Source organism: Eleutherodactylus coqui, chromosome 3 (genome assembly GCF_035609145.1).
Source record: "Eleutherodactylus coqui strain aEleCoq1 chromosome 3, aEleCoq1.hap1, whole genome shotgun sequence".
In the NCBI taxonomy this organism is placed as follows: domain Eukaryota; kingdom Metazoa; phylum Chordata; class Amphibia; order Anura; family Eleutherodactylidae; genus Eleutherodactylus; species Eleutherodactylus coqui.
This window is the reverse complement of record NC_089839.1, coordinates 115,235,573-115,247,069: the sequence shown is the minus strand read 5'-3', so window position 1 is coordinate 115,247,069 and position 11,497 is coordinate 115,235,573.

Sequence of the window (11,497 nt, the reverse complement as noted above, 5' to 3'; positions counted from 1 at the left end):
GCAAACAGTAGAACACAGATCAAGACGACGCAGAGAGAGATCTAGGGAGATGCGAGATTCACAGAAGCCCAAGTCGACGAAACCAACCTGAAAAGAACATTTAGTGCCCATGCGCGAGTTCAGCAGGGGGGAAGCATAGGGGCCGACGAGATCGGGATTACCTTGGGGTCCGGGGGGATTTTTGGAAACCAAATGCATTACAAAAAGTTTGATACCATAGGGGGAGGGAGCGAAAGCTCGCAAGTGTGTTAGTTCTCGCCACTATAGTTTAAAGCGATGGCACAGATAGCCCTCGCAAACTATCGGGAAATGATAGTACACCAGTTTGATACGAATTATTTGTTCTTATTGTTGTTTTTGTTCTTGTTTGATTTACCTCATGTGTCTCTCCCGCCCCCCCTTCCCAAATCTCCCCCCAACGTGGAGGGTGGTGGGGTCTACACGAGTTGGCGCCAAAACACCGAAGACCACCATGGCTGAGCTTACATTTAGTACCTACAACGCCAAGGGCCTAAACATCCCCCAGAAGAGGAGCCAGATACTTTACCATCTCCACAAGAAAAGAATTCAGGTAGCTATGTTCCAGGAAATCCACTTTAAGGCAGACAATGTTCCATCTTGTGGCTCCAAACTATTCCCCACATGGTTCCATAGCCCACATCCCACGAAGAATGCGGGAGGGGTGTCTATCGCCTTGCACAGAAACCTTAGATATAACGTAATAGATTCGGCAACAGACCAGGAGGGCAGATACATCTTCCTAAAAATAGAAATGTCCAACATGTTGTATACTCTGGCTAATGTTTATCTTCCCAACCAGGAACAAGTGCCAGCGGCCATCAAGATCCTAAAGAACCTGGCCGATTTCGCCAGCGGATCCAAAATCATCCTGGGCGGGGACTGGAACCTGGTACTGAACCCAGAATTAGACTCTTCATCAGGTAGGACCTCTGTACCCCGATCAGCACTTCAGCGACTTAAAAAAACATTAAACGCCCTACATTTAGTGGATCTGTGGAGGATCCTTCACCCGGGGACCAGGGACTACACATTTCACTCAACAGTTCACAATACATACACACGAATAGACATGCTCCTGGTTTCACAGGGACTGCTGGATGGCTCCCCGAGGTGCTCCCTGGGCGACTTTATCTGGTCAGACCATACCCCAGTCTACGGGGGTTTTTTGGTGCTGCCGACTCGCGCGGGGATCACCTCGTGGAGACTTAATGATAACTTGCTCCGTGACTCCCTTTGTGTCTCAGACATTAAGGAAGCAATCACTGGATTCATAGCGGACCACCAGAGTGACCAAACGTCCGCCCCTGTCCAATGGGAAGCATTAAAATGTGTGGTCCGGGGAATCTTAATTTCACATGGCTCCAGACTTAAAAAAGAAAACTCAACGAAACTACGCACACTTATTTCAAACTTGCAAAACAAAGAAGAGGCCAACAAAAAATCCCAAAGTGAAGTGCTTAAAGCTGAAATCTCCACCATTCGGCAGCAAATACTTAAAATCCTCGACCAACGTTCACTAGCATACAGAGATAAGCTACGTAGAGGGACATTCGAATATGCGGACAAATGTGGAAGCTGGTTGGCCAAGGCCCTCCACCCTAGAACTTCCCCCGCTCACGTCACCAAATTAAAGGTTGAGGGCAGAGGGCACGTGCATGCCACAACAGACATTTTGGAAGAATTTAAAAAATATTATTCTAAATTATACAACATCAGAGACCAAACGCAGTCCGATGCCCAGGGACTAGATGGTGAGAATGAGGCCTATTTAACCTCAAACGCCCCCAAAAGAATTACAGTTGAGGAGGCAACGGACCTGGACGAAGATTTTGGTGAGGAGGAGCTCACAAAAATCATCAAAGAGCTGAAGGTGGGCAAATGCCCCGGCCCTGATGGCTTTACAGCCAGATTTTACAAAATCTTCAGAGGAGAAATCTCCCCTTTAATTCTTAAAGCTTTCAATGCGGTGGAACAAGGGTGCCCATTCCCGACACACTCCTTAATGGCCCACATCTCAGTTATTCCAAAACCAGGGAAGGATGCCTCGGTCTGCGGCAGCTATAGACCCATATCACTTCTTAACATAGATATAAAGTTATTTGCTAAATTAATAGCCACGCGTCTTCAAAATACCATACCGTTGCTGATACATGGGGAGCAAGTGGGGTTTGTCCCCGGCCGAGAGGCTAGGGACAATACGGTCCGATCCCTCTCATTGATTGCCAGAGCAAGGGACAGGGGAGACCCGCTGTGCCTCCTGGCGGTCGACGCAGAGAAGGCGTTCGACAGGGTCAGCTGGCTCTTTCTTGCGGCCACACTAGATAAAATAGGGGTAGGCCCGAGGACAAAGGACCGAATCATGGCCCTATACCGAAATCCCACAGCCAGGATTCGGGTAAACGGATCCCTGTCGGACGCCTTCCAAATAACAAAGGGGACCAGGCAGGGCTGCCCCCTCTCCCCGTTTCTATTCGTTCTAACGATGGAAACGCTAGCTAACGCGATCCGTCAAAATGGCTCAGTCAGGGGGATCTTGACTGGGAAAGTTGAGCATAAGATGGCTCTGTTCGCAGACGACCTGCTACTATATCTGTCCAACCCGCGCATAGGACTACCCGTAATCCTTCAAGAGTTCAAACGTTTCGGTAGAGTAAGCAACTACAAAGAAAACGCCCAGAAATCAGAGATCCTGAACGTGACGCTGCCGCAGGCCGAGGCATCACAGTTGGAGGCGCAATTCCCATTCAGATGGAAACGGCCCTCTATAAAATACCTGGGCATCCAGCTCCCAGCAGACATAATGCAGACCTTTAAACTGAACTTTCTTCCGTTCCTGTCGGAACTAGAAAGGGATCTTAACAAATGGAATTCCCTGTTTCTGTCCTGGAGTGGCAGAGTCAACGTAATCAAAATGGACTCTCTCCCAAAATTTCTTTATATATGCCAGACGGTCCAGGTGAAACTTCCAAATTACTATCTAAAACGCCTCCGGACCTTCATTACGGCGTTTCTCTGGAGGGGAAAGAATCCACGCCTGCGCTACTCACTCCTCACCAGACAAAAGGAAAAAGGGGGCCTGGGTTTGCCCAATTTCAATCTCTACTATAAAGCCTCCCTCACAAACTGCGTGCTAGACCTACTCAAAGAGAAAAGCCACAAACTTTGGGTCACTGCGGAACACTCTGGTCCCGGGGACCCTCCGGGGAACAGCGTGGATCCCATCTAGACTCATAAAAGAGATCCCCGACATATTGCCAGGGAAAATTCTGCGTACAGCACTAATCAGGCCCACCCCAATGCCCCGCTGCCGGCGGTAAAGAAGAGACACCACACACGGAGGTCTGGTATAGTTCCTCACACGGGGACATGACTGCGCACTTTATTACAGATTACATGGGATCTTATACCCTTTGGTCTCATCACTAGGAATGGGTGATGGGCTCATTGGCTCAAATTCACTGCATAACCATATATGGAAAGTCCGGATTTCCGGCTGAGACAGTGAAAGTTATGTACGTAGTTGAACAGTCATTATCTAGATATGGCGCTTCTGGGAAAACAGCCAAGTACGCAGCCTTCGTGTTCGGTTCTGTATCATCTCTGAATTTCTGGACACATCTCTCTCAGCCTTGCAAAGCCTTGGAATATCTGATGTAAGGCGACATATAAGTTTTTCTCATTTTAACTTTGAATAGAACTTGCATACAGGTATAAAAGCATAAAAAACATATGGCAATATATACATATACCCTCACAAACCCCCCTAAAAACTTATATGGAGATCAAGCACCAGGCCTTGCACTCTTCCTCGGTCGCCTCTCCCTTGCGTCAGGGTTTCCCCACTGCCCGTAAGTCCCTACTCCTAGGAGGGGGGATCCCTACCTCACCTCAGAAGGAGGCCATGGATTCCCTGGGCTCATTTCCAGGCATCCATACCCTCTATCTGTACAAGTTAACACCCCACAGGGTGTGCCCTCGCTCGAACCTAAGGTCTTCTGCACTATCCCTAGGCAAATGGGAAGTCCACTGACAGTTCATCTTAGGAGATCGGGACAGGTGCAGTACTAGTACATTTCTCCATTCTTCTGGTAACGTACGTGGTTGGCATTATCGGAACTGGCTCTTCATCTTTTTCAAACAAGGGAAATTTTGGTCACATTGTCCAGTTCCTTACTTGATCAAAGGGATAATACATGTACAGGAAGTTACATACCCCACCTCTTTCTGCTAAAATCATATCCAGGGCCATTCTATTTTGGAACGCCATGGATGCAGTGGGCCCTAACTGGTCAGCTAACCCTTTCAAAGCATCCCTGGTGTAGTTTACAAACCTCTGCTGATTGTAATAGATATAATTCATCCAATCTACATTATTATTAACAGTGACAATAGCAAATAAGGACTCAAAACCTGCTTTAACCTGATCTCTAGAATTAAATTCATCTGGCACCCCCCTTGGCCCTCCTATTGCATCTATGTATACATGTGGATCAAAGTTACCACCTGGAGCGTCAACTTTTCTCTAAGCACGATGCGGTGTTGGATTCTCACCCTCAGTGTAGTCTTCATATTGCACATTTGATTGTATTAATTTGTTCCGATCCCAGAAACACGGGGCTAGTGTACAGTAGTCAAAGGTGTGTGTTAGAGGAATTGTACCACATTACCACATGTAAAGGATATGCAGGATCTTGAGTTCTGTGCTCCAGGACCCAGGGCCTTTTTGCAGTGGGAGGTGTGGAACCAAGTGGGCTTTTTTTTTTTTCGAGCTTGACTGCAGTTGGGGTGGTGAACAGCATCTGGTAGGGACATTCAAACAAGGTTTCTCTCTCAAACTTTTTCACATAGACCCTGTCACCTGGTTTCAGATTGTGACACTGCAGAATGCATTATTGACAATTCCTTGGAGAGGCCTATGATAAAATTAACAAGAAAATCATTCCCCAAACTCTGATACTGAGGCATGTACCCTCCGGAGAAAAAGAAAAACTAATGGAAGACACTCAATTCAAGATTTGCCCGTTTTCTTCATTGCCTTTTGTATCTACTTTCCCCCTACTCCGCGGACAGTAGGGTGTGTGAAAAGCCTGAAATATACCCAAAGCAGACATGATGTGTTGCATTATTTCACCTGTGAAGTGTGTACCTTTGTTTGACTCAATCACTTCCGGTGCCCCGTATCTGCAGATTACCTCATTCATGAGCTTCTGTGCGGTTACCTGCTTATTTACTTTGGTAACAGAGTAGGTCTCCGACCTGGAAAGAAATCAACAACAACAAGCACATATTCATGCTTCCCAACAAGTGGGAGCTGAGTGTAGCCAATTTGCAATCCCTGAAATGCGTAGAGTGGTCCCGGCAAGTGTGATGTGGCAAATTTACTTCTGCCCTGTTGCTTACGGCAAAGATCATGCAAAATTGGACAAAATGAAATATACAGAGGTCAGCGTAGCGCTCCTGCGGTCATATATAGTGAGATATAAGATATTAAATGAGGACTTACCCGGTACTGCGCAGGGTCTTATTCCAAGACAGGCCCTGCCAGCACCTCTCGGTCCAAGATTGCCTTAAAATTTTTGATGAAAATTCTTCCTCCACATCCACAGATTGGGAGAGCTGCAGGGTTCCTTGAGTGCCCCAAGGAGGAGACCCAATAAATTCAGGAAAATGGTAGAAAGAAAAATGACCCCAGCGCTCGCTGGAGAAAAATTCCAATATGTATGGAAATAACTAGTTTATTTTGCAACACGTTTCAGCCACTGTACGTGGCCTTTTTCAAGCAAAATTGGACAAATGATGCAGCAGCTACAGAAAACCCAGGAGCCACTCGTCCTCGTTCAAGCGTCGACTTTATTGCTGCTTTGAGAGGTGCGTCTTTCCGTGCGTCAGCTGGGCCATCATGGGGCACAGGAACTGTGGTAGGCAAGTGCTGTTGACTGTTCACCATACGCCGTCCCTTTTTAGTCCATTTTTCCTTTTCTTCCTTGCTGGCTTGTAACTGTAAAGTCTTTAGCATATCGAAGTCCAAAGTTTTTATCAAAGTCCAAATTTATTGTCAAATTCTTCTTTTCTTCCACGGCTTGAGGGCCGCTGCCTTTGCTGTGTGGTCTGTGATGGCGTTGCCTCTTGTTTCTCCGGTGTAGGAATTGGTGTGAGCTTTCCACTTTGTCAGGTAGTAGTAGGGACTCTGTGAGACTCTGCACCACTGCACCATTCTTAATTGGCTGTCCTGCTGAGGTAAAAAACTGTCTGGCCTTCCATGTTGGGCCGTAATCATGAGCTATGCAAAATGCATACCGGGAATCAGTGTAAATGTTTGCCGTCTTACCTTTCACCACTCTACACGCCTCAGTGAGGGCCTTTAGTTCCGCTTCTTGTACTGCGACATGCGGAGGCATTCTGCTTTTAGGACATCTTGTTGTGTGACCACTGCATATCCAGTGTGGAGTCATCAATCACCCTGGGACCATCTATAAAAAACAACTCAAAATATGCATTGTTAACAAGGGCTTTCAGTAACTTTTTTTAAAACTTACATTTTCTTGTTGCATCACTGCTAGACAATCAGGCTGGTATTCTATTTCAAATAGATCAGAATCTTGTTGCAAAAAAAAAATTTAAAAATGGCTGATTTGCAATACCTAGATCACCTATGCCTTCTCCTCCCCCCCTTTGAACCAGGGTACTCAATTGGAACAAGAGTACCCGGTTTCAAGGTAGTATAACATTGTAAAAAGATTTGATGGATGCAGATAAGGCCTGTAAGATGTCAGCACCAATAACAGAGACATGAGTTACATCAGGGCAGAATATTCTACAAACATCTATTAATATTTGAAATGTGATATCCTTTAAGCAAATTCATTATTAATCTGATCCTGCCTGCAATGTCTTATCAAATTTGAGAGAGAAAACAAAACCAAAAAAACTTTTACTAGCTGCTCAAGATCCTCACCCCCTCCCTTGTGGACAAGAGGGATGAAACATTACGTCCTTTACATCATCTAGCTCCACCCCCTCGATACTGGTCGCTTGCGTCTTTTTTCACACCTTCATTTAAGCTTAACAGTCTAAGCATCCACATCTCAAACAAGTAAAGTCTTATGCATGGGGGGGACTTTTATTCCCAGTCAATACCTGCATCACACATTTTACATTCACCACAGCCTGAACACTGGGCATTAACTCTCATCCATTCGCTCAAGTCTGCCCCGTCACCCCCCATTGAAGGTGTACCAGTACATACAGATACACAGACAAAAAGTGTGACAAACATGCATACATCAGTTGAAAAACATTGAGGTGAGTGCTACAATGCTACAAAGTACAAGATTCTATTAAGATGAGATTGTGAATGAGCGCTATTTTTGACAAATTATGGGAAAAAGTTTGCTGAGTGACTGAGACATTCTCTTTCTTATTTACTGAAGCTATTATATGCTGTATTAAACGCTGAAGTATTTTAGTTTCTGTGACCCTGAGTTTGAGTCAAGTCTGAAAGCCCCCACCTTTGCAAAATAACTGTTATCTCTATGAATATGCATTCACCGAAAAAGTTGTTTTAGTTTAACTATTCCCTGCATTTGAACTCATAATTAACACATATGCTGGGACCTTGCAACATGTTCTTCATTTTCAACCCCTGTATAAGTAAGAATATACCTTAGAAATTGCTATATTTCCTGACTTGTAAGACAGTATAATTAATTAAATTCATTTCAAGCCTCCATTCCATTTAAGCAAGCAGATATTTTTCCAGGGTCAGTATTTCATTCTCTCTGCTTTGTTATCGCTTGACCTTGAAAACTAGAAACAAGCTGCAGCTTCAAGTAAACAATCCTTCTCACACTAAAAGCAAGCTCAGTTAACCATTTACACATATATACATATATACACACATATATATCCACCTAGTATGGATTATACATATTATACACCTTTTCCTCTCTCTTTGCCAACAAATCACATGTCTTGTAACCTTCTTCTCGACTTTGCTTGTTTCCCATATTTCTCTCCCTACCTAACTGCCAATGTAACCTTCAATAGACACTCTCCCGACACCCTCTTGATCACTTACTGTACTTCCCAACATTTCACTTACAGATACTTTCTTAAACAAATAATGTGTACATACTTAACTTTCTCTGACTGTCTCTCTGCTTCTCACTTCAGCACTTTCTAGCAACCCTTGGTCTTTCAAGGCGCCCTTCTTGGTCCTAAAGACCTCCTCCCAGTCACCATGCTGTAATCTACCGTGCGGGTCCTTGTTACACATTTTCATAAGTTTTCTTACATATTACAGATTAGAACTCTTGTCTCTCCTCCACCAATTGATCCGCACGGCGGCAGCCCTTGAGGGGCTCTATCTTCTTTAATAAGGTCTTACGCATATTAGAACAACAACAACATTAATAATAATAACACGCTCCATAGAGTGCATCCTTCTGACCCGAATTGTCAGCCCCTTATATATGGCAAAACAACCGAAGGCATCTTCTTCTATGGAACCAGTCCCATAGAGTGCATCCCTCTCCTCAGCTAAACCATCAACAACTAACTAAACTAAAACCGAGGGTCTCTTCTTCTATGGGACCTGTCTCACAGAGTGCATCCCTCTCCTCAGCTAAACCATCAACAACTAACTAAACTAAAACCGAGGGTTCCTTCTTCTGTGAGACCAAATGAAAAGAAAAAGAGAAAAAAAAATTCTGCAGATACAACAAACAACCTTCACTATCGTTAAAACGCTACGAACTTCAAAGTACAAATAGACTACAGACTAGTTCCTGGGTGAGCGATTGGTGCGCATATCACGGTCAGTGGTCCGTGATGGCAAACCCGAAGCCCACGAGTTACCGTGTAGAACTCTTACCCCAACCCGTCCGGTCACAAACCACAGATAGTCCCTCCCGCTGCAAGACTCTCAGCGTAAAACACAACATAAATATATGCTGGTCTTACCTGGAGTTCTGTGAGTTGATCAGGCTTGGTTTGCAGCAGGACGGCTTCCCTGTGCCGTGGATCCGGGTGGACTGCGCTGTACGGCTCCGGTTTTACCGCCCCACTTTCGGGCGCCATTTGCCAGGGAAAATTCTGCGTACAGCACCAATCAGGCCCACCCCAATGCCCCGCTGCCGGCGGTAAAGAAGAGACACCACACACAGAGGTCTGGTATAGTTCCTCACACGGGGACATGACTGCGCACTTTATTACAGATTACATGGGATCTTTTACCCTTTGGTCTCATCACTAGGAATGGGTGATGGGCTCATTGGCTCAAATTCACCGCATAACCATATATGGAAAGTCCGGATTTCTGGCTGAGACAGTGAAAGTTATGTACGTAGTTGAACAGTCGTTATCTAGATATGGCGCTTCTGGGAAAACAGCCAAGTACGCGGCCTTCGTGTTCGGTTCTGTATCATCTCTGAATTTCTGGACACATCTCTCTCAGCCGTGCAAAGCCTTGGAATATCTGATGTAAGGCGACATATAAGTTTTTCTCATTTTAACTTTGAATAGAACTTGCATACAGGTATAAAAGCATAAAAAACATATGGCAATATATACATATACCCTCACAATATCTCCGTTTGTAGGGGAACTATTTAAGACCTGGACAGAATTCGGGCATAAAGAAGGCATGGTCTCAGTCCCTGGCCCACTAACGCCTCTCATAACAAACCCACAATTCCAGACAATGCTAGGGGGAACGTCCATATTAGGGTTACAGACTACACCAATACCACGAATCAGAGACGTCATGTCCAACACGAGTTTGAAACCATTCACTGAAATAATAGGTGATGGAGGGTCTGGTCCCGGATACTGGCTACAATATTTTCAGTTGAGGGGGTTTGTGGGGTCCCTGGCTCCTCGGGTGAACCTAACAAGGGCTCTTACGCCCTTTGAACAAATGGTCACGTCCTCAAACACACAGAGACACACGATTTCAACTATATACAAATTGATGCTGAATCGGGAGGCAGAGGACCAAAGCCCCACATACATAGAAGCCTGGGAAAAAGAACTGGGTCACAGTCTACCGAAAGAGGACTGGGAGAGAGCCTGGACACTATGTCACAAAATGTCTTCGGCCGGTAAGGCTCAGGACCTAAATTTCAAAATTTTGGCCAGGTGGTATAGAACTCCTGATCACCTACACAAAATTTTCCCACAGACACCACCAACGTGCTGGCGATGCAATACCGACATTGGGAGCATGTCCCACATATGGTGGAACTGTCCGGGAGTGGCTGCCTTGTGGGGGGGAAATTATCGATTTATATAACCACATCTACAAATCACAGCTAAGGCTCACTCAGGAGATGGCCCTCTTCTCAGTCCTCCTGGGTTCTATCAAAAATATCAAGCGAAATGTTTTGAGATTCTTTTTGCTAGCAACCAGATGAGTCATTCCTAGACTCTGGAAAACCACAACCCCCCCCCCCCCCCCCTCGAGAGGGATGTGGGTAGAAGAAGTAAATGATCTCATGCGATTCGACGAGATGGGAGCAGAGGAGAGCGACTCCCAGGTAACATTCCATCATACCTGGCAGACGTGGTCTACCTTCAGAGCTTCTGAATGATTTAAAGCCTGGGTGGCCACGGGGCACCTATAGAGGGCTCTGGAGCTCCCCCAGTAAGCACTTGGGAGTGGGGCATGGGGCGGCTCAGAGCTGGGCCCTGCCGCCTTAAACAGTGTTCAAATTGACGCCAAAGATTCATTGGTCCTAACGCCCCCAACCCTACCCTCTCTCCTACCCCCCCCCCCCCGAATCCCCTTGTCTGTCAGTTATGTTTGTGTTGTAGTACATCTGCCCCCAAAAAAAGAAAAAGACGTATAGCAGAATTCTCAAAAGTGAAAAGAATTTATTTACATATGTCAATACAACTACTGTACGTATCATTCCAACTTATTATGCAATTGACAAATGTATGTTTGTATAACTGAAACTATGTGAATAAAATACTTTTGAACGGAAGACAATGGGGGGAAGGCAAATCAATTAAAGTTTTTTTTTCTAGAGTATTCACAAATGAAAATGAAATGCCTAACACAGGAGGAAGTGCAGAGCTGGTTAAAGAGGATTAAAATCAATAAATCGCCTGGCCCAGATGGAATACACCCAAGGGTTCTAAGGGACCTAAGTGATGTGATAGCTAGGCCGCTATTTCTAATATTTATGGATACTATCAAGACTGGGGTTGTACCACTGGATTGGCGCATTGCCAATGTGGTTCCAATATACAAAAAAAGAGTCTGAAAAAGAGCCTGGTAACTACAGGCTAGTAAGTCTCACTTTGGAATATTCAAGGGGTTTCTGAAAGACGCCATCTTAGAATACTTTAAGGAAAACAACGGAATAACTCCTCACCAGCATGGGTTCATGAGGGGTTGATCATGTCAGACCAACTGATCAGCTTCTACAATGAAGTAAGTTCTAGGCTGGACCTGGGAGAGTCTATTGATCTT